The 22,557-nt window shown below is 39.2% G+C and overlaps 1 pseudogene; it reads right to left on the bottom strand.

Annotated features, from left to right (window-relative positions):
- Positions 1 to 1,772: 1,772 nt before the first annotated feature.
- Positions 1,773 to 2,272, bottom strand: LOC118978962 (single-stranded DNA-binding protein, mitochondrial-like; annotated as a pseudogene).
- Between the last annotated feature and the right edge of the window lie 20,285 nt (positions 2,273 to 22,557).

Raw genomic sequence — 22,557 nt, 5'->3', positions numbered from 1 at the left:
AGAAAACTACACAACACCGAAGAAAGAAATCAAGGAAGACACAAATAAATGGAAACATATACTGTGTTCATGGATTGGGAGAATTAACATCATCAAAATGTCCATACTACCCAAAGCAATTTATAGATTCCATGCAATACCCATTAAAGTACTAATGGCATATTTCACAGACATAGAACAAACACTTCAAAAATTTATATGGAACCATAAAAGACCCCAAATAGCAGCTGCAATTTTGAGAAAGAAGAACAAAGTAGGAGGGATCACAATACCTGATATCAAACTGTATTACAGGGCCACTGTAATCAAAACAGCCTGGTACTGGCACAAAAACAGGCACATAGACCAATGGAATAGAACAGAGAGCCCAGAAATAAACCCAACTCTCTACAGTCAATTAATATTCGACAAAGGGGGCAATAACATAAAATGGAGTAAAGACAGCCTTTTCAACAAATGGTGTTGGGAGAACTGGACAGCTACATGCAAAAAAATGAAACTTGAGCACCAACTTACACCATACACCAAAATAAATTCAAGGTGGATAAAAGACTTAAATATAAGCCGTGAAACCATTAAAGCCCTAGAGGAGAGCCTTGGCAAGAAAATCTCAGATATTCCATGCAGCAAGATTTTTACTGATACGTCCCCTAGAACAAGGGATATAAAGGAAAGAATAAACAAATGGGATCTCATCAAAATTAAAAGCTTCTGCATGGCTAAGGAAAACAGTATCAAGATACAGAGAGAAGCAACAGCTTGGGAAAACATATTTGCCAATGATACCTCAGACCAAGGTTTAATTTCCAAAATATACAAAGAACTCCCTCGACTCAACTCTAAGAAGACAAGCAACCCAATTAAAAAATGGGCAGAGGACTTGAATAGACACTTCTCCAGGGAGGACATACAGAGGATTCAGAGACACATGAAAAGATGCTCGATATCGCTAGCTATCAGAGAGATGCAAATTAAAACCACAATGAGATACCACTTAACACCAGTCAGAATGGCTATCATAAACAAAGAAACAAACAACAAGTGCTGGAGAGGTGGTGGGGAAAAGGGGACCCTAGTTCACTGTTGGTGGGATTGCAAACTGGTACAACCACTATGGAAAATAGTATGGAGTTTTCTAAGAAAACTAAAAATGTAAATGCATTTTGACCCAGCAATTTCACTATTAGGAGTATATCCTAAGAATCCTGAAACACCAATCCAAAAGAACCTATGCACCCCAATGTTCATAGCAGCACAATTCATGATAGCCAAGAGTTGGAAGCAACCTAGATGTCCATCGGTCAATGACTGGATCAAAAACTATGGTACATTTACACAATGGAATTCTATGCTGCAGAAAGGAAGAAGGAACTACTACCCTTTCCAACATCATGGTTGGAACTGGAAAGCAATATGCTGAGTGAAATAAGCCAGGTGTTGAAAGACAAATATCATATGATCTGACCTTTAACAGGAAGCTAAACAACAAAACAAACAAGCAAGCAAAGTATAACCAAAGACACTGAAATAGAGAACAGGCTGACAGGGTCCAGATGCGAGAGGGGCGAGAATCATAGGGGAAAAGGGGATGGACTCACATGAACAAGTATAAAGGACACATGGACAATAACTAAGGGTGGGGGACAGAAATGGGAGGGAGGCGGGGAGCATGGGGCAGGGGGCGGGCAGGGTTGGGAATATAAGACAGAAAGCTGTACTTGAACAAGAATTAAATAAAAAAAAATTACTTAAAAAAAAAGAAACTGTAAAGACTACACATGAGTTAGAATTAAGACTGCCAAATAGTGGCCGAAAGAGAATGGGCCATTCTCTGCCTTTTCTTTTGTCTGGTCACTCAGAAATATGTTATTACTTATGATTATTGTTGCTTGTTGCGTCATATTTTTTCATCCATCTATTCACCATAGTCTACATGCCCTTCCTCATAAATTTGAGCCTGTTTTTTTATATACTAATATGCCATGTCTCTGAGGCCTGGTTGGAATCCTGAGATTCTGCACCATGTTGTCTTTTGACTGACATCACCCTTTTGGTACACTTCATTTTCTTCTTACTTCCACATCTCATTTGATGCTAGAGAAAATATTGTAACTGTGTTTTTCCCTTTCACCTGTCTCATGACAGGGTCCTGACCTTTTCGGCCAAGTAACTGAAGTTGATTCAGAGACTGTTCCAGAACCCTGCTGCTTGCTCCATCAGACTCATGTCTTATAAACTGATGAAGCACTTGCAATGAAGATCTTCAAAACATTGCTTCTATTTCTCTTTTCCTACAATCTAATCTTTAGTTTTATCCTAGCCCAAGAATTGCATCTTCCTTCTGTCCTCACCTCTATTTTAATTATTAAGTGTACAGTTTGGTGATATTAAGTATATTCACATTGTTGTAAAACCATCACAAGCCACCCTCCAGCTCCAGAACATTTTCATCTTGCAAAATTGAAACTCGCTTCCCATTAAACACTAAATCCTCAATCCCTTCCCCCAGCGCCTTTCAACCACATTCTGCTTTCTGCGTCTATAAATCTAATTACCCCAAAGACCTCATATATGGAATCAGTAATATTTGTCCCTTGTAACTGGTTTATTTCACTCAGCATAATGTCCTCAAATTCATCCATGTTATAATATATATATATATATATATATATATATATATATCATAATTTCCTTCCTCTGTAAGTTTAAATTATATTCCATTGTATGGATAGACTACAGTTTTTTAAATTGACCCAGATGTTGATGGACACCTGAGGTACTTCCATCTTTTGGTTACTGTAAATAATGGTGCTATAAACTTGGCTGTAAAATATCTCATATACCTGTTAATTCTACATTATTTTATGCTATGCTTTGGAACAAGAAAATCCTGAATTTAGCTAAGCCTTTTTTCTTCTCTGTATAATAAACAAAAGCATCTGCTTCTGACCCTAGGTAATGGTATTTCACTAATACTTCTGAAAACCAAGAACACACCTTCTTTTTTCAATACCTGAATAACAAGGCAAATTATTTTGGAGTATTAAAATGCCACAGGCAGATTTTGGCACGGTACCAAGGGTTGTTGAAATCATATAGAAGTTCATTTAATAACTAAGTTCTTAGATCTAACTACAACAAAGGACTTTTTAAACATGAGTTTCATAAACTGTAACTGAACCACACTGTGAAATGTGCAGTTCTGACCCTCTGAGACCTGCAGGGAGTTGCCCATATGCTAACTTGTGTGTAATCAACTCTAGGGTAAACTATTCCATCCTTACAAGGGTGCAATCTGTAGACCAAGAAGGCAAGTTGACCTGGAAATGACTAACATACCATGGTGACCAGCATGGTAAACAGAAAATAAGAAAGAGTAGATACTACTGGGAAAATAAGCCAAGCATATTGCTTATCACCCAGGCTTCCCACTGACTCTGGAGAACAAACTGCTATGGATCCTGGCATGGTTCATGAACCGAGTTTCTTAGGAAGCCTGAGACTTAACAGATCAGAGAGCTTTTGAAGGCCAAGATTGGGGTCACTGAGAGGTCACAGCCAGCAAGACACTGTGGCAAGAGGGAAACTGTGAAGCAGGTGAGGCCTATGTGTACAGGAGTCCAATGTGGCCTTGGATTCCATGCTACTCCAGGACCCTTGATACCCAAGGGGCCACTAGTAGGTTCTCACAGGAGATCCAGGTGCCTGAGAGAGACTGGAGCTCTTCACCAGTCTTCCTATACAAAATCATCCAGCGTGGCCAACTGTAACGATGACGATGGGTCAGCTACAACACTCTTTGTTTCCCTAAAATGCTCATCTTCTGTGTGGGGCCTAAAACAGTCTCACTTTCCAGTTTGAGATATAGCTTAAAATAAACTTTTCTTGAGAGATAAACCCTGGTTTCAAATGGGACTGAGTAAATGATTAATATTAGGCACTTTGAAATTGGAAAGAGTGCCTAATTGGTTCTCCACAAAGAAAGGTCATTGGGTCTGGGTGACAGAAGGTTAAAATATAAGAAACAACTTAGGAAAAAAAGAGATCCAAGAAATGAGAGATATGGGTTTCACTAAAGACCAATTTTATGCTTTTCTAACTTATATCATGGGTGGAACCTATAGTCTGAAGGGCTGAAGGTGGGAGGGTTGCTGACTGTGCATAATCAGCTGTGTGAGGACCAGGCTGTGCATTGATGCAGCACACACAGTGAGGCACTAAGGAAGCACAAATGCTGTGTACCTTTATTGCAACTGCATCACATGCAAGGTCTGGACAACCATGCAGTTTAGAAGTGTTGAGTGATTCTAAATTCGTATTCCACACTGCAAGGTTGACCTGCAAAATTGATTGGTGGATCAGTTGATTGTGTATATAACATTTATAACAATAACAATGGGCTTAATTGGATTTGTGTCTATAATAGTCATAGCAATAGTAATGACACTGAAATCATAGAAGAATGTGATAGAATTCATAAAAAAATTACTTAAAGGCTTTGCTACAATTTCTCTAAGAAAATTATGAAGTTTAGCATCCTCAAGGATGTTATTGAGTGTCATTACTCCCTAACATGATTAAATGAAAAGGACATCTCACCTCTGTGGTATTCTTCTCTGAAACCCAAACATGGTCTTTTCACGAGAAAAACATCAGACAAACCCCCAATTGAGAAACTACTACAAAATATACCACCAGCACCTTTCAAGTTTGTCAAGATCAAGAGAAACAAGGAATGGCTAAGAAGCCATCAAGGATATGATGAGAAAAGGAGATGTGATGACTACACTTGATAATACTCTGGCTTGGATGTTAGAACAGAAAAGGACATTAGTGGGAAGACTGAACAGAGACTGAACATAGTCTGAAATGCATGAATACTGGCCTCTCAGTTTTGACAAATGAAATATGGTGACATAAGATGACAACATTAGATCAAACAGAAACTTACTAAGGGATATCTGACAATTCTTTACAATCTCTTTAAAATTTTTCTTTGAACCCAAAGTTGTCCACCAAAATGTTTACTTTAAAATCATAGAGATGAAAAATTTAAGAAAACATTGAAAAGAAAATACTAGAGACCAAAAACACCACCACAGATCTGAAGATGCCTTTGATGGCCTCTTTAGTAGACTAGACATGGCTGAACAAAAAATCTTTAAATGGAAGGATATGTCAAAAAAACTTCCAAAGCTGAGAGCAAAGAGAAAAAAGACTGGAAATAAATGTGACAAAATATTCATAAACTGTGTGGAAGACAGGCGTACAAATTACAAAAGGCATACCACACATGTAATGGGAATACCTGAAGGAGAGAAAAGAAAGGAACAGGTGAGTTATTTGAAGCAGCAATGACTTAGAATTCTCAAAAATTAAGGCCAGACACCAAACAAAAGATCTAAAAATCTCAAGAGGAGATCAATCAGGATAAAATACTCCCCCCAAAATTATACCTAGGTATATTGTTCTAGGTAAATTGTAGAAAATCAAAGATAAAGAAGAAATCCTGAAAGAAGCCAGAGGGCTTACCTATAAAGAAACAAAAATATGAATCACATCCTACTTTTCCTCAGAAACCACGCAGACAATAAGAGAATGGAGTAAAATATTTAAAGTGCTGAGAGAAAAAAACAAACCTAGAATTCTGGATCATGTAAAATAATCCTCTAAAAGTTAAGGAGAAATAAAGACTTTTTTAACAAAAAAAATTGATGGAATTTGTTGCCAGTAGACCTCCCCTTCACGAAATGTTAAAAGAAATTCTTTACAGAGAAGGGAAATAATAAATATTATAAACTCAGATCTACATAAAGAAGGCATGAGCACTAAAGAAAGGAATAAGTGAAGGTAAAATAAAACTTTAAAAAATTCTTAATTGATCTACTAGATCAATTTGCTCAAAATAATAATAGCAACAACCTATTTGATTATGTACATATCATACACACACACACACACAAACCTATGTGTATGTATGTATAGGTGAAATAAATGACAACAATGATACAAAGTACAGAAGGAAGAAATTAAGATTATTTTGTTATTGTGAGATACACTACTCGTGAAGCAGTATAGTGAAACTGCACTTGGATTAGTTTTAAATGTGTGTTGTAAATTCCTGGGCAACTACTACAAAAAGTAAAATAAAAACTATTACTGATATGCTAAGAAAGGAGAAAAAAACAGAATAAGATAAAATGCTTAATAAAACCACACACACACACACACACACACACACACACACACAAAACAGAAAAGGAGTGGAAGACAAACATAGGAACAAAGGCAACAAGTGAAAAACAGTAACAAATATGGTGATGCGAGCACTGACAAGCAGTGCCCTTGCCATCATGGATGAGACATGAAACAAATTCACATGGACTATTGAGTCTTGTGGAGGAAAAGGGCTGGCAAGGCTACTCCCTCAAGGGGGGAGAGCCTCAGAATGGCCTTGCCACCCTCTCAAGGGGAGAGTAGCTTGGAGTGGCTGGGCAGCTCTCTCACCAGGGGAGAGAGAGTGTGCTGACACTTGCCTGCTTAGGCTTTTATTGGGATTTTTGCACAGGAGTTCAGGTACAGCTTATTAATCATTGTCAGCAGTAAACAGTAGATAGTATACAAAGAACCATTAGGGTTTTTTCTAAATCAGGGCCTGTCAGCTAAAGGGCTACAAAACTTTGGAAACATAAACCCTTCTTCTGCTCGGGTCCTTATTATCTAACTAAAAGCATTCTTAAATAAAGCAGGTCTCACAGGGGTTCACATATTCTTTCTCAGGCCTATTACCCAAGGAGCCCACCTCTCCCAGCACAAGGCTTGCACCACCTTCCCCATCATAGGTTTTTAGGCGTAAATGGATTAGAGCCAGGAAGCACTTCTCCAAGAGGACATGGGGACTTGGGCTTTGTCAAAGCTGAGGGGGGGAAGGGGCGAGGGTCCATCACTCCCTCTTTGTCACAGCCCCCCGAGTCCTTCCATGATGGCCTCCCAAGTGATTGTGTCTGGCCTAGGTTGCCGCTCCTCTGAGGGGTCTCACCTGTCTCTGACCATCTGATCATACTTTGGGGGCAGGGAGATGAAGCAGGGGCAGCACTGAGACAAGAGACAAGCCTTGTCTCCTCAGTGGCTCACATTCTGGAGGTCGCTCACAGCCTTAGACATGGGAGACGGTTTACAATTCCTGAAACCAGGCAGGGTGGTCCCCAACAATATGGTAGATATTAATTCAAATATATCAATAAACTTTTGAATTTCAGTGGTCTAACTGAAAAGACAATTAAAAGACAGTTTGTCAGAGGATCAAAATACAAAACTAACTATATGTTGTCTAAATAAATCTACTTTAAGTATAAAGACATATATATTAAAAGTAAAGGGATAGAGAAAAATATACCATGTTGACACAAATTAAAAAAGTGTGAGTTGCTATATTTATTTTAGACAGAGTAAACTTTACAGCATAAAAATTATTAGAAATAAGGAGGGTCATTACATAAGAAGATCAATAGTCTAAATAGGCATAAATAGTCTATTTAGTCTAAATAGTCTATTTAGTCTAAATAGTCTAAATAGTCTAAATAATTTTTAATATGTATGCACTTAATAACAGTGCCAAAATATGTGAAGTAAAAACAGAACTGCAAGAAGAAATAGATGAATCTAATATTATAATTGAAATCAAATCAGTAGTTACATAATTAAACTCAACATCCCCATTGACCATTTGAATATAATTAAAAGTTATCAATAACTCCATTCAGTAAGAGCAGAATATATATTCCTTTCAAGCTTATACAGAGCATTCACCAAGATAGAGCACAATCTAGGCCATAAAATATACCTTCACTTCACAAATTTAAATAAATAGAAATCATACATTATCAAACTAGAAATCAATAACAGAAAAGTTTTTGGAAAACCTGAAAATTTGTGGAGATTAGACAGTGTGAGTCTAAATAACACATGGGTCAAAGAAGAAATCTCAGGACAAGTTATTTAAATATTTTGGCTAAATGAAAATGAAAATACAACTCATTAAAATTTGTGGGGTGCACCAAAAGCAGTCCTTAGAGATAAACTTATAGAAGTGAATACATATAATAGAAAATAAAATCTAAAATTAATTAATCTAAGCTTTCACTTTAGGAAACTAGGAACAGGAGAGTAAATTAAATCTAAAGTAAGCAGATGAAAAGAAATAATAAAAATAAGAGCAGAAATCAATGAAATTTAAAATAAGATATCAAGAGAGGAAATCAACAAAACCAAAATATGGTTCTTTGAAAAGATCAATAAAATGTATAAGACTCCAGTTAGAATAACTAAAAGAAAAATGAGAGAGAACATAAATTATTAACATCAGATATCACTAGTATGCCATAGTCATTAAAAGGATAATGAAAACTTCCAGTCAAGATGGCATCATAGACAGACATGGCTTGCCTCTTCGCAGAACCACACCAAATTTGCAACTAAAATATAGAACAACTGTCACTTAGAACTGTCAGAAATTGAGCAGAATGGAAGTCTGACAACTACAGAAGAAAGCACATCCATCCAGATTGGTAGGAGGGGTGCATGTGTGGAACAGGCTGGCCCGTCACCCATATGTGGTAGATAAAATTTGGGGAGTTATCTAGAAAGTGAGGAGTCCCAGCCCAACACCAGGCCCGCCAGTTCAGGGTTTCAGTGCCAGGAAGATATGTTCCCATACCTTTGCCTGCATAAACCAGTGGAGATTGAGTCAATGGAAGAAACTGCTAGAGCCCCAAGAAACTCCTCTTAAAGAACCCACACATGGATTCACCTACTCAAACTTACTCCCTCTGAGGTCCAACACCAGGATATGCAGCTTGAAAGGTACAAGTGGTATGCAGAGAGAAACTGAAGTGTCTGCTATCAAGGCAAGCAGAGACCATTGTCACTTTTCTAAACCCACCCCCTATAGAACTAGCAGGCTCTTGCCATACCTGAGATTCCATCAACTTGGCTAACTCTGATTTTCCTTGGAGATCCCCAGAGACTCAGCCCCAACCAACATATGGGCCTACCCAAGCTGCTTTTCCATATGAATGGCTGGTCTTAGCTCATGTGCCACAGCTTCCTAAATCCTAGTAAACAAGCAACAGTTGACCTAATTGAATTCCAGGCTCAGCAATAGAAACAGCCAGCCTAGATTCACAGCTTGGCTTTGTCTGGGAATCTTCAAACCCAGCACAAGTAGTAGCCTTCTCAGATTGCTTTATAGCTCAGGCAGGGTGGCTCCAAGCAAAACAAAAGTGGGGGCTGACCTTGGCCTGCACCACCCAGGAAACTGCAGTGCCAGCAGACCCAGTGGACAGCTACAGACCACGTCAGAGCACCATCACTCTTCCCCTGCACAGCTAATCTTCCATGGAGAGCAGAGGTTGTTGGTTAGTGGACACAGTCAGTCCTTGCAGCTAACTGGCCTCAGTGAATACCTCCCATTTATCTGCCAAAAGCAACAAAGGCTTAACTATAAGAGGAGGTTGTACTCAGCCCACAAAAAGGGTGTATCTTGAATACTCAGCTTGGCTGATAGGGGAGTCTGTGCCACTGTACCCTACAGGACACCTACTACATTAGGTCACACTACCAAGATATAGCCTCAAAGCAGCTCTACCTAATACCTAGAAACAAACACAGGGTGGCTATAGGAGACCATTCTGCATGGCATGGGCCCAACTCCCACTCAGAGAGGCCAGTAGAAAGTGAGGTCCGGTACACAGGACCCACACCCATGGATGGGTTCTCCAGTGGGGAATCAGGCCTGCATTGTACCTGGGCCAGTTTGAAACTCGATTTTTACTAAAACTCCCTCACCCTGAATTGAGGCAGAAAACATTTACTGTTTATCTTTAAAGTGACTTCCTAAAATTTATACTAAGCCTTCCAAGGATGAGTGTAACCAGTCCCACCAGGATGATCTGCAACATCCTTCTCTTTGAAGTAATTAGCAACATTCTTTCCTTTGTTATCTGTAAAAGGTAACCACCTAAAGCAAACCTGTGCATAGTAAATGAGAACCATCCTCAATATAATGTGTCCAGAAAAGCCATAAAATCTTGTCAAGGCACAGGTCGGCATGCTCTCCTTTTGAGAGAGTGGCTGCGGGAATTTGTCTTGTATCTCACCCACAATGCCATGGACACTGCTTGCTGGTGACTGCATCAGGTGGCTGCCAAAATAAGGAGACAAAGAAACATGGCCCAAGTGAAAGGATAGATCAAAACTCCAGAAATAGAACTAAATGAAATGGAGATAAGCAATCTATTAGCTGCAGAGTTCAAAACACTGGTTATAAGGATGCTTAAGGAACTTAGTGAGGACCTCAGCAGCATAAAAATTATCCAGTCAGAAACAAAGGAAATACAAATTGAAATAAAGAACGATTTACAGGGAAACAAAGGTAGAGTGAATGAAGGCGAGAATCAAATTAATGATTTGTAACATAAGGAAGCAAAATCACCCAATCAGAACAAGAAGAAAAAAGAATCCCCCCAAATTAGGTTATAATTTGAATTATAGGGTATAAGCATCCTCTAGGACAAGTTCAAGTATTCCAACATTCACATCATAGGGGTGGCAGAAGAAGAGAAAGAGCAAGAAATTATAAATCTATTTGAAAAAACAGGGAAACAAAACTTCCCTACTTTGGTGAATGAAATACACATGCAAGTCCAGGAAGCACAGAGTACCAAACAAGTTGAATGCAAAGAGGCCCACTCCAAGACACATCACAATTAAAATGTAAAATGTAAAGATAAAGCCAGGATCTTAAAAGCAGCAAGAGAAAAGAAGTTAGTTACCTACAGGAAAGTGCCCATAAGACTGTATGCTTACTTCTTAAAAGAAAATTTGCAGGCTATAAGGGATTGGCAAAAAAAAAATTCAAAGTCAAATAAAGCAGGGACCTATAGCCAAGATTGCTCTACCCAGCAAAGATATCATTTAGAACTGAACAGCAGATAAAGGGCTTCCTAGACAAGAAAAACCTAAAAAAGTTCATCATCACTAAACCATTTTTATATGAAATATTGAAGGGATTTACTTAAGAAAAAGAAGATCAAAACTATGAACAATAAAATGACAAAACCCACAAATCTATGAAGAATTGAACCTAAAAAACAAACCAAGCAAACAAGAAGAGCAGACATAGAATCATGGATACCTGTGCATGGATACAAGAGCATTTTGATGGTTGCCAGATGAGAGGGTGATGTGGGGAATGGGTGAAGAGATGACGGGATTAAGAAACAAATAGTTACAGAATAGCCATGGGGCTGTAAATTACAGTAGGAACTAGAGTAGCCAAAAGCTTATATGCATGACCCATGGACGTGAACAACGATGGAGAGATTGCCTGAGGGAGTAGGGGTGATTGATGGAGGGGGACAAAGGGGAAAAAATCAGGACAACTGTAATAGCATAATAAATAAAATATAGAAACAGGATAATAAAGAAATAGGCACACTTATTTGCTAATATCAAAGAAATTGACCAATTCCTTGAGAGATACAATTTGACAAAAATCACGCAAAAAGAAGTAAGTAGTCTAAACTGTGTTAAATCTAAAAAATTGAATAAACAATTAATAACCTTTCTTTCTTTTATTATTCTTTTTTAAAAAATTTATTTAATTATTTTTCAAGTACAGTTTTCTGTCTATTACTCCCATCCCAACCCCCCTCTGTGCTCCCCCCTCCCTCCCATTCCCACCCTTCTCTGTTGTTGTCCATGTATCCTTTATATATGTTCCTCTAAATCCCTCCCTTATTTCCCCTGAAATTCCTGCCCCTCTCCCCTCTGGTCACTGTCAGCCTGTTCTCTATTTCAGTGTCTTTAGTTATAGTTTGCTTGCTTGTTTGTTTTGTTGTTTAGCTTCCTGTTAAAGGTGAGATCATATGGTATTTGTCCTTCAACACCTGGCTTATTTCACTCAGCATAATGCTTTCCAGTTCCATCCATGATGTTGCAAAAGGTAGGAGCTCCTTCTTTCTTTCTGCAGCATAAAATTCCATTGTGTATATGTACCATAGTATTTGATCCCTTCATTTACTGATGGGCACCTAGGTTGCTTCCAACTCTTGGCTATTGTAAATTGTGCTGCTTTGAACATTGGGGTACATAGGTTCTTTGGGATTGGTGTTTTGGGGTTCTTAGGGTACAATCATAGCAGTAGAATTGCTGGGTCGAAAGGCAAGTCCAATTTTAGTTTTCTGAGAAAATTCCATACTGTTTTCCATAATGGTTGTACCAGTCTGCAATCCCACCAACAGTGGACCAGAGTCCCCTTTTCCCCACACCCTCTCCAACATTTGTTGTTTATTGCTTTGTTTATGATAGCCATTCTCACCGGTGTAAAGTGGTATCTCATTGTAGTTTTAATTTGCATCTCTCTGATAGCTAGTGATATTGAGCATCTTTTCATGTGTCTCTGGATCCTCTGTATGTCCTCCTTGCAGAAGTGTCTGTTCAAGTCCTTTCCCCATTTTTTAATTGGGTTAGTTGTCTTCTTAGAGTGAAGTCGTGTGAGTTCTTTGTATATTTTGGAGATTAAACCTTTGTCTGAGGTATCATTGGCAAATATGTTTTCCCATACAGTTGGTTGTCTTTTTATTTTAATGCTGTTTTCTTTAGCTGCGCAGAAGCTTTTTATTTTGATGAGATCCCATTTGTTTATTCTTTCCTTTATAGTCCTTGCTCTAGGGGACATATCAGTAAAAATGTTGCTGCGTGAAATATCTGAGATTTTCCTGCCAATGTTCTCCTCTAGGACTTTAATGGTGTCATGGCTTATATTTAAGTCTTTTATCCACCTTGAATTTATTTTGGTGTATGATGTAAGTTGGTGCTCGAGTTTCATTTTTTTGCATGTAGCTGTCCAGTTCTCCCAACACCATTTGTTGAAGAGGCTATCTTTACCCCATTTTATGATACTGCCCCCTTTGTCGAATATTAATTGACTGTAGAGATTTGGGTTTATTTCTGGGTTCTCTATTCTGTTCCATTGGTCTATGTGCCTGTTTTTATGCCAGTACCAGGCTGTTTTGATTACAGTGGCCTTGTAATACAGTTTGATATCAGGTATTGTGATCCCTCCTACTTTGCTCTCCTTTGTCAAAATTGGAGCTGCTATTCGGGGTCATTTATGGTTCCATATAAATTTTTGAAGTGTTTGTTCTATGACTGTGAAATATGCCATTGGTACTTTAATAGGTATTGCATTGAATCTGTAAATTGCTTTGGGTAGTGTGGACATTTTGATGATGTTAATTCTCCCAATCCATGAACACAGTATATGTTTCCATTTATTTGTGTCTTCCTTGATTTCTTTCTTTGGTGTTGTGTAGTTTTCTGCATACAGGTCTTTTTTTTACCTCCTTGATTAGGTTTATTCCTAGGTATTTTATTTTTCTTTTTGCTATATTGAATGGGATTTTTTTCTTGACTTCTGCTTCTGCTGCTTCATTGTTGCTATACTAAAATGCCTTTGATTTCTGGATGTTGACTTTGTATCCCGCTGTTTTGCCAAATTCATCTATTAGTTCAAGCAGTTTTTTGGTAGAATCTATAGGATTTTCCATGTACACTATCATGTCATCTGCAAACAATGACAGTTTTGTTTCCTCCTTTCCAATTTGAATGCTTTTTATTTCCTTTTCTTGCCTGATTGCTGAGGCTAAAACTTCCAATACTATATTAAATAAAAGCGGTGAAAGTGGACAACCTTGTCTTGTTCCTGATCTTAGTGGAAAAGATTTTAGTTTTTGCCAATTGAGTATGATGTTGGCTGTAGGTCTTTCATATATGGCCTTTATTATATTGAGGAATGCTCCCTCTATTCCCACTTTGCTGAGTACCTTTATCATAAATGGGTGTTGTACCTTATCAAAAGCTTTTCTGCATCTATTGATATGACCATGTGGTTTTTGTCTTTGCCTTTGTTTTTGTGGTGTATTACATTTACTTATTTGCATATATTGAACCATCCTTGCATCCCTGGGATGAATCCCACTTGATGGTCATGTATGGTCTTTTTGATGTATTGTTGGATGTGATTTGCCAATATTTTATTGAAAGTTTTAGCATCTATGTTCATCAGCGATATTGGCCTGAAGTTTTCTTTCTTTGTTGTGTCTCTATCTGGCTTTGGAATTAGGATGATGCTGGCTTCATAAAAAGAGTTTGGGAGTTTTCCCTCCTTTAGGATTTTGTGGAATAGTCTGTGAAGAATGGGGGTGAGCTCTTCCTAAAAAGCTTTGTAGAATTCTCCTGTGAAACCATCTGATCCAGGGCTTTCGTGTGATGGGAGTTCTTTGATTACTGCTTCAATTTCATCTGCTGTTTCCGGTCTGTTCAGGCTTTCTATTTCTTCTTCATTGAGTTTTGGAAGATTATATTTTTCTAGAAATTTGTCCATTTCACCCAGGTTTTCAAATTTCTTGGCATTCAGTTCTGCATAGTAATTTCTTACAATCCCTTCTATTTCTGTGGTATCAGTTGTAATTTCTCCTCTTTCATTTCTGATTGTGTTTATTTGTGTCCTCTCTCTTCTTTTCTTAATGAGCCTACTTAAAGGCTTGTCTATTTAGTTTATCTCTTCAAAAAACCAACTCTTGGATTCACTGATCCTTAGAATTGTGCTTTTAGTCTCTATGTCATTTAATTCTGCTCTGATCTTGGTTATTTCCTTCCTTCTACTTACTCTGGCCTTCTTTGTTGTTGTTCTTTGAGTTCTTGCAGTCGTCGGGATTGGTTGTTTGTTTGAAATGTTTCTATTTTCTTTACATAAACCTGTATTGCTATGAACTTCCCTCTCAGGACTGCCTTCACTGTGTCCCATAAGTTTTGGGTTGTTGTGAATTCTTTTTCATTTGTTTCCAGAAACTTTTTTATTTCTTCCCTAATTTCAATTCTGACCCATTCATTGTTTTGTGGCATACCATTCAGTCTCCATGATTTTGGGTGTTTTGGGTTTTTCCTGTGGGGTTTCTTTCTAATTTCAGTCCCTTGTGGTCGGAGACAATGCTCGGGATTATTTCAATTTTCTTGAATTTGTTGAGACTCGTTTTCTGTCCTATCATATGGTCTATCTTTGAAAATGTTTCATGTGCATTTGAAAAGAATGTGTATGTAGCTTCTTTGATATGAAGGGCTCTATATATATCAGTCAAGTCCATTTCATCCAGGGTGTTGTTTAATTCAGCTATATCTTTGTTGATATTTTGTTTGGAAGATCTGTCCATTTTCGACAGTGGGGTGTTGAAGTCCCCTAGTATAATTGTGTTGCTGTCAATATCTTTGTTCAAGTCCTCTAAAATTGTCTTTATGTATTTGGGTGCTCCTATGTTGGGTGTATATATATTTACAATGTTTATGTCTTCTTGGTGAATTCTTCCCTTGGGCATTGTGAAGTGACCTTCTGGGTCACTCTTTATGGCTGTGTTTTTGAAGTCTACTGTGTTTATCACGAATATTGCTGTCCCAGCTTTTTTTCCTTGTCCGTTTACTTGGAAAATTTCTTTCCAGCCCCTCGCTTTTAGTCTGTGTAGGTCTTTTGCCCTGAGGTGGGTCTCTTTTAGGCAGAAAATGTGTGGGGCATGCTTTCTTATCCATTCAGCTATTCTATGTCTTTTGATGGGAGCATTTAATCCAGTTACATTTAAGGTTATTATTGATAGGTACTTATTCATTGCCACTTTTATACCTGTGCTTCTCATTGTCTCTCTCTTTTCCTTCCTTTCCTTAAAGCAGACCTTTTATTCTTTCTTGCAGAGCTATTTTGTCTTGGAAGCTCTTTATTTGGCCTTATGTCTTGATCGAGAGCCTTGCTGGATAAGGTAACCTTGGCTGCAGTCCTCTGGTACTCATTACTTGGAATATTTCTTGCCATTCTCTTCTTGCTTGGAGTGTTTCCATTGAGAAGTCATCAGCTAACCTTATTGGGGCTCCCTTGTATGTTACTTCCTGTTTCACTCTTGCTGCATTTAAGATTCTCTCTTTGTCTTGGAATTTTGCCATTTTAATCATGATGTGTCTTTTTAAAATGTATTTTATTTATTATGCCATTATAGTTGTTCTAATTCCCCCCTTTATTCCCCTCCAAACTGCACACCCCTCCCGTATTATTCCCCCCTTTAGTTTATGTCCGCATGTTTCAAGTTCTTTATATTCTATATTTCCCCTACTATTCTTGCCCTCCCCCCTGTCTATTTTCTACCTACCATCTATGCTAATTATTCTTTATACCTTCTCCCCCTTCTCCTCCTCCAACTCCCCTGTTGCTAACCCTCCATGTATTCTTCATTTCTATGGTTCTGCTCCTGATCTAGCTGTCCTCTTAGTTTGCTTTTGTTTTAGGTGTGGTTGTTCATAAATGTGAGTTTGCTGTCCTTTTATTGTTCATATTTTATCTTCTTTTTCTTAGATAAGTCCCTTTAACATTTCATATAATAAGGGCTTGGTGATGATGAACTCCTTGAATTTGATCTTATCTGAGAAGCACTTTATCTGCCCTTCCATTCTAAATGAAAGCTTTGCTGGATAGAGCAATCTTGGCTGTAGGTCTTTGGATTTCATGACTTGCAATATTTCTGTCCAGCCCCTTCTTGCCTGTAAGGTCTCTTTTGAGAAATCCGCTGACAGTCTGATGGGAACTCCTTTGTAGGTGACTGTCCCCTTATCTCTTGCTGCTTCTAGAATTCTCTCCTTCATTTTAATCTTGGCTAATGTAATTATGATGTGCCTTGGTGTGTTCCTTTTTGGGTCCAACTTCTTTGGGACTCTCTGAGCTTCCTGGGTTTCCTGAAAGTCTATTCCCTTTGCCAGATTGGGGAAATTCTCCTTTATCATTTTTTTCAGATAAGTTTTCCACTTGTTGCTCTTCCTCTATCCCTTCTGGTACCCCTGTAATTCGGATGTTGGAATGTTTAAAGATGTCCTGGAAGTTCCTAAGCCTCTCCTCATTTTTTAAATATTCTTGTTTCTTCATATTTTTCTGTTTGTTCATTTTTTTCTTTCTTCTGGTCCACTCCCTTGATTTGAGTCCCAGTTTCCTTTCCATCACTATTGGTTTCTTGTGCATTTTCCATCATTTCAATTAGTTTAGGCTTCATTTGTTCCTCTAATTTGTGACTAAAATCGATCAGTTCTGTGAGCATCCTGATCACCAGTATTTTGAACTGTGCATCTGATAGGTTGGCTATTTCTTGGTCACTTACAATTATAGGCTCTGGGGCTTTGTGTTCTTCTTGAGTCATATTTTGGTCTGTTTGCACCTGTTACATATGAGGACCAGAACCCTAGGTGTTCACCAGGGCAGGGCAACTCAGTCACTGGGTTGTGATGCTATATGTGGGGTGGGGTCCATAGGGGCAATGGCGGGCCCCTCTGCTGCTTCCTGCTGCTGGGGCCTACATGGTCCGTGTCGATGCTCACTCCTTTGCTGGTTTATTTGTGCTCGAATGTGTGACCACGGTCAGCATGCTGCCGTACGCCCTCACTGGGTCCACTCGTTGTTACCCCACACCTGGGATCCACCCATGGATGCCTGCTTGCCTGGGTCGGGAGACTTTCCTGCCCGACTCTGCCCTGTTGCTGGCTCCACCCCTCTTACTGGTCTGGGTGAACTGTTTATTGTTGTCGGAATTCCTTATAGTTCAATTTTCTATGTTTTGGCTGCGTTTTTGTTACTGAAACTTTGTTGACTTTAAACTTGGTTGTGAGAGGAGGCACAGTGTTTCCACCTATGCCTCCATCTTGGCGGAAGTCCCTGATGTGTCTTGAAGTAGGCCTCTTTGGGTTCCTCTTGATTGGGACTTTCTATACTTCCTAGATTTGTGTGACTTTTTGTCTCATCAAATTAGGGAAGTTTTCTATCATTACTTTTTCAAATCGGTTATCAATCCCTTGCTCTTCTTCTGCTTCTTCTGGTATTTCTATTATTCAGATATTTTTATGTTTCTTATTGTCTTGCATTTCTCTCAATCCCTCTTCATTCTTTCTGAGACTCTTTTCCTTTTCTTGCTCTTTCTGGGTGTTTTTTTTTTTCTGCTTTGTCCTTCAGGTCACTGGTCCAAGCTTTTGCTTCATTGATTCTGCTTTTGATTCCTTCCACTGTGTTCTTCAGTTAAGAAATTGTATCCTTCAGTTCCTTTTGGCCCTTGCTGGTAGTTTCTGTTTCCTTTTTGGTGTTGATATAGTTTGCACTGACTTCATTTTCATTTTCCTGTAGTTTCTGGGAGCTCATTGTGAGCTCTTTGAACTTCCTGATAATCAGTGTTTTGACTTCGCTATCTGATAGCTGAGTTGCCTCTGTTTCATCTAGCATTCTTTCTGAGGCTTCCTCCTTTCCTTTCTTTTGGGGATTGTTTCTTTGTCTTCCCACTGTTTCTGAGACTCTTCTTGCTGGCTTCAACTTCTTAAATTGATTTGTTCTGGGTTTATGGTGTGAACTTCTGTGGTAGAATACCTGTGAGATTTAGTGGTGTGATCTTGATCTTTCAAGCTCACTGGTGTTGGATTGTCCCTTAGTTAGCTATGTGTTTGTCTTTGGGTTTTGATCATTCTTAAGTATTTTTTCAGTGGGTCCTTTCCACCAGTTGTTTAGCCGATGGTCACTCTGTGCATCACCTCTTGTAGTTTGTTGTTCTGGTGAGGGAAGGTTGTGTTGAAGCTACTTCTGTCATGTGTACAAGGTTTTGATGATTCTCTTTTGCTCTTATTCAATTGTTTGTACTGGGTAGTTTCTCCACTACTTGGTTGTGTTTCCAGGTGGGTCCTGGATGGAGGTTTGTATGGTTTCCACTCCCTCCTTCACCTTCTTCTGTTGTTATCTATTTGTGGTACCTTTGTTGTTGGGTTTCCTCTTCCAGTGGGTATTCTGGTGTTCACCACTTTCACTTACTCCTTTTTTGTGATCAGTTGGAGGGGAAGGCAAAATTGTTTATGACAGCAGGAGAGTATTCTATGATATTTACAGTAGCAGCCAGTAGAAAATAGCTAGGAGATCCTTTACTATGTATAATGTTATCTGTGATCTTTAACCCAACTAGCCACTTTTAAGAACTAATAGAAAGAAGATAAGACTCTTGTTGGGGAGGGAAGGATTGTGAGTTGGATCTAGAAAGCAGTGAGGTTGTGGGAGGTCAGATTGTGAGGTAAAGTGAGATTAAAGGATAGTACATAGGTGTAGTGTGTTAGAGAATAGAGTTACACACTACAGTAATAGAGTTCAGGAAACTGTGAAAAGGGCTAAGATCTGGGAGGGGTGATATGAAATATTTACAATTGTATGGAACAGCTAGTATTTACAATAATAATGGAGCAACAATCCTTTGACAGAATCTATGTGATTTGGGAAAAAGGCAGGAGAAGTGAGGAAGAGATAAAATTTGAAAGAAAGGAAGGAGAAGTAAAACAAGAAAGAAGGAAAGAGAGGAAAAAGGTACTGAAAGATAAACAATAATAAAAATTAAAAAAATGAAAGATAAAAAAAACAACAACACCTCTTGTTGGTTTCAAACTGGCCACACTTATTTTTCTGGTCTTGCTGGCTGCAGCAGACTGAGGGGCCATTTGTGTGGCCTTTCTTATGTTCTCAGAGTCTTGCAAGCACTCTCCCAAGAACTAGTCTGGTGCCTCCCCTCAGCCCCTCAGGCCAGCTATCCAGGTCTTCTTCAGTGTTCTTTCTCTGGTGGTCATCACTGTGGGCTAGGGTATGGGTGGGCATGCTTGTTGGCCAGGTCACCTGGGTCCCGTGGGCTTGGGCATGAACCCTTCCCAGTGCTATGGGGGAGCGCAGGGACTTTTGGGCAACCTCGGGATTGCTGCCCAAATTGGTGGGGAGTAAGCCAAGTGGCTGTTGCAGGAGAATCCCCCAAACAGTTTCACTTTCCGAGAAATTCCTCCCACTCAAGCCTGCCACTCATCACATCCCAATTCTCCAGGCAGACAGGTAACCATCTGTTTTAGAGCCTGACACTGCGTCTCTCAACTCTCCCAAGCTGGAGACCACAGACTCCTTGGGTGATCACCGCCCTTGTGTATTTGCTTCTCTGTCCTTATTCCCCTCTCTGCAACTTCAAGCAACAGGGTCTCTTCCTGGTGCTGCTCAAACCCTGCTTGGCCAGGGAGGGAGGGAGCAGTTGACCCGGCTCTCTCCCAAGGACTCTCAAAATGTGTGGTTTTGTTTTCTCTAGCTACATAAAAAATTACTACAAATGCAGTAGCTCAACACTACATTTTTCATTATCCCCAGATTCCATGGGTCAGTAGTGTAGGCTAAATCATCTACTCAGCTTCTCCTGTGACTGCTCACAATGTGCCAGTTGTCCTGTGTTTCTTTCCTGAGCTCCATGGCCCCTTTAGCATGCCTGTAGTTGTTGGCAGAATTCAGCTTCTCTCTGATGTAGGACTGAGGTCCTTGTTCTCTTGCTGGTTGTCAGCTAGGGGTCCTCTCTTCTCCCACTGGATGTCTTGAGGTCCTCATCACATAATTCCTTCCATAGGTCCTCTCCCACTTAGACTATCTCTTCCTTCAGGATGGGCCCAGTCCTCATCAGTCCTTGTCAGACTCACCTGTTTAGGTCAGGTTCCCCTGGATAATCTGCCATTTTATCAACTAAAAGTCCACTGATTGGCCATTTAATCATGAGTGATGCTCCATCATGCTCACAGATTCTGCCCTCACTAAGGGAAGGGGGATCATTTAGGGAATACACATGAGGAAGTGAAAATTTTGGGAGCTATTTCAGGATTCTGCCCACCACAGTATGTGTTTCTCACAGTCATACAAGACAAGAAATTCAGCACAGCTGAATGAAGAAGGCTGTCTAGTCTAGTAGTTTAAAGTACCATCCCTGGAATCAGCTAGATTTGGCAGTTATTACTGAGCTACTGAAGTAGGTTATCAACCTCCCTGGTTACCCTCTGTATGATTTGGAGATTGATACCTCATGGGATTGTAGAGAAAACTTGCTGAGATGCTCCATACAAATCATTTGGTTCTCTAGTTGACATGTACTGAATCAAAGTTAAGTGAGCACCCCACAGTGTTATTCCTACAGTTAGTGCAGGGCCATGGTAGCATGTGTGTGGAAGTTCTCTTACATCTGCAGTACCAACATGCTGTTGTTGAAACTGGTATTGGGAAGGAACTCAAGACATTGGAGAGTTTGGGATAGAAATTTTGCAAGGCAGGAGCAAGCCTGCATGAGGGCTTGAGGGATTAAGTTGTAGAAAGTATTTGGATACCCAACAGATCCTTGGCTATGGCCAGATTCTTAATCATACCTCAGTGTTCTGGGCTGGTTAGAGCTATTTATCATTGAATGAGGCAAATATGGCAGAACCAACACATTCATATGAGGCTGCTAATGTCCTCACTGACTGCTTTGTGCTTTTAAGAAGGACAACGAGTGCCCTTCTGAGGGTCGTAGGCACTGAAAACTTGGCTACAGATTTCCTGTGCTCTAGTCCTGCTTCTAATATCAATCCCCCTTGTGGACTGACATAAGTTATTTAAACTGCTTTCATTTTTGGAAACAACTTACATAAATCCAACTCCCTGTAAGGCCTCATGCCAGTTATTTAAAAGCTTTGCTCAAAGTCAATCAAAACAGGGCCTGCTTGGGAAAGCATTCATTAGTGAATGCTGGCACAGCACCTTCAGTGTTACTAATTATTGTTATTAGGAGGCCTCATAGCAATGTTGAGAATCATCTCATAAGAGACAGTGTTAATTAAAATGCAAATTGTCTCATGCCACCCTTTCCCCTGCAAGCTTTGGAAATCAAAATGATTATGTTTATTTTAAGACAGCTTTTCCCACCAACCTAGTTCTAATGCTACAGTTGAAGTCTTGAAATGCTTTATACCTTTAGACAGTGAAAACTTCATTTTGATCTACCCTTTGGAAAATAAATATCAGCAAGTGGTCAGATCAATTATGGCCAATCTAGGGAATATGGACCTCTGCTGCATTTGGAGAGTGTAGACCTGTGCTGGCTTACTGGCAGCCAACAGCCACCTGTGGTTGCTGAGCATGGACGCATGTCTGGTCTGAAGTGAGGTATGCTGCATGTGTGCAATAAACACTGAGTTTTCAATATTTAGTACATAAAAGGAATGAAAATAACTAATTCATGCTTGTTCTATATTGATTTCATGCTGTAACGATAATATTTTAGCTATATTGGTTAAAATTGCTTATAATAAAATTAATTCCACCTGTTTCTTTTTAACTTTTATTTTTTAAATTTAAAATTTTACTTTATTTAAATATAATTAATTAAATTTATTGGGGTGACATTTCAAGTGTACAATTCAGTAATACATGAACTGTATAATGTTTTCATTCTGTGCATACCACCCACAGTCCTACAGTCAAATCATCTTTTGTCAGCATGTATTTGGCCCCCTTCACCCTTCCAGAAAACTTACAATTATAGGTGTGTTTTGTGTACTCTTCCCATCTAACAGGACTGCTGTGGGTGGAATAAGGGCCCTGGTTGACACTCTCACCTTCTTGCT

Source organism: Sturnira hondurensis, unplaced genomic scaffold (genome assembly GCF_014824575.4).
Source record: "Sturnira hondurensis isolate 20B ecotype Veracruz unplaced genomic scaffold, ASM1482457v3 Scaffold0022201, whole genome shotgun sequence".
NCBI classification, from domain to species: Eukaryota; Metazoa; Chordata; class Mammalia; order Chiroptera; family Phyllostomidae; genus Sturnira; species Sturnira hondurensis.
This window is presented reverse-complemented; position numbering and strand designations above follow the sequence as displayed.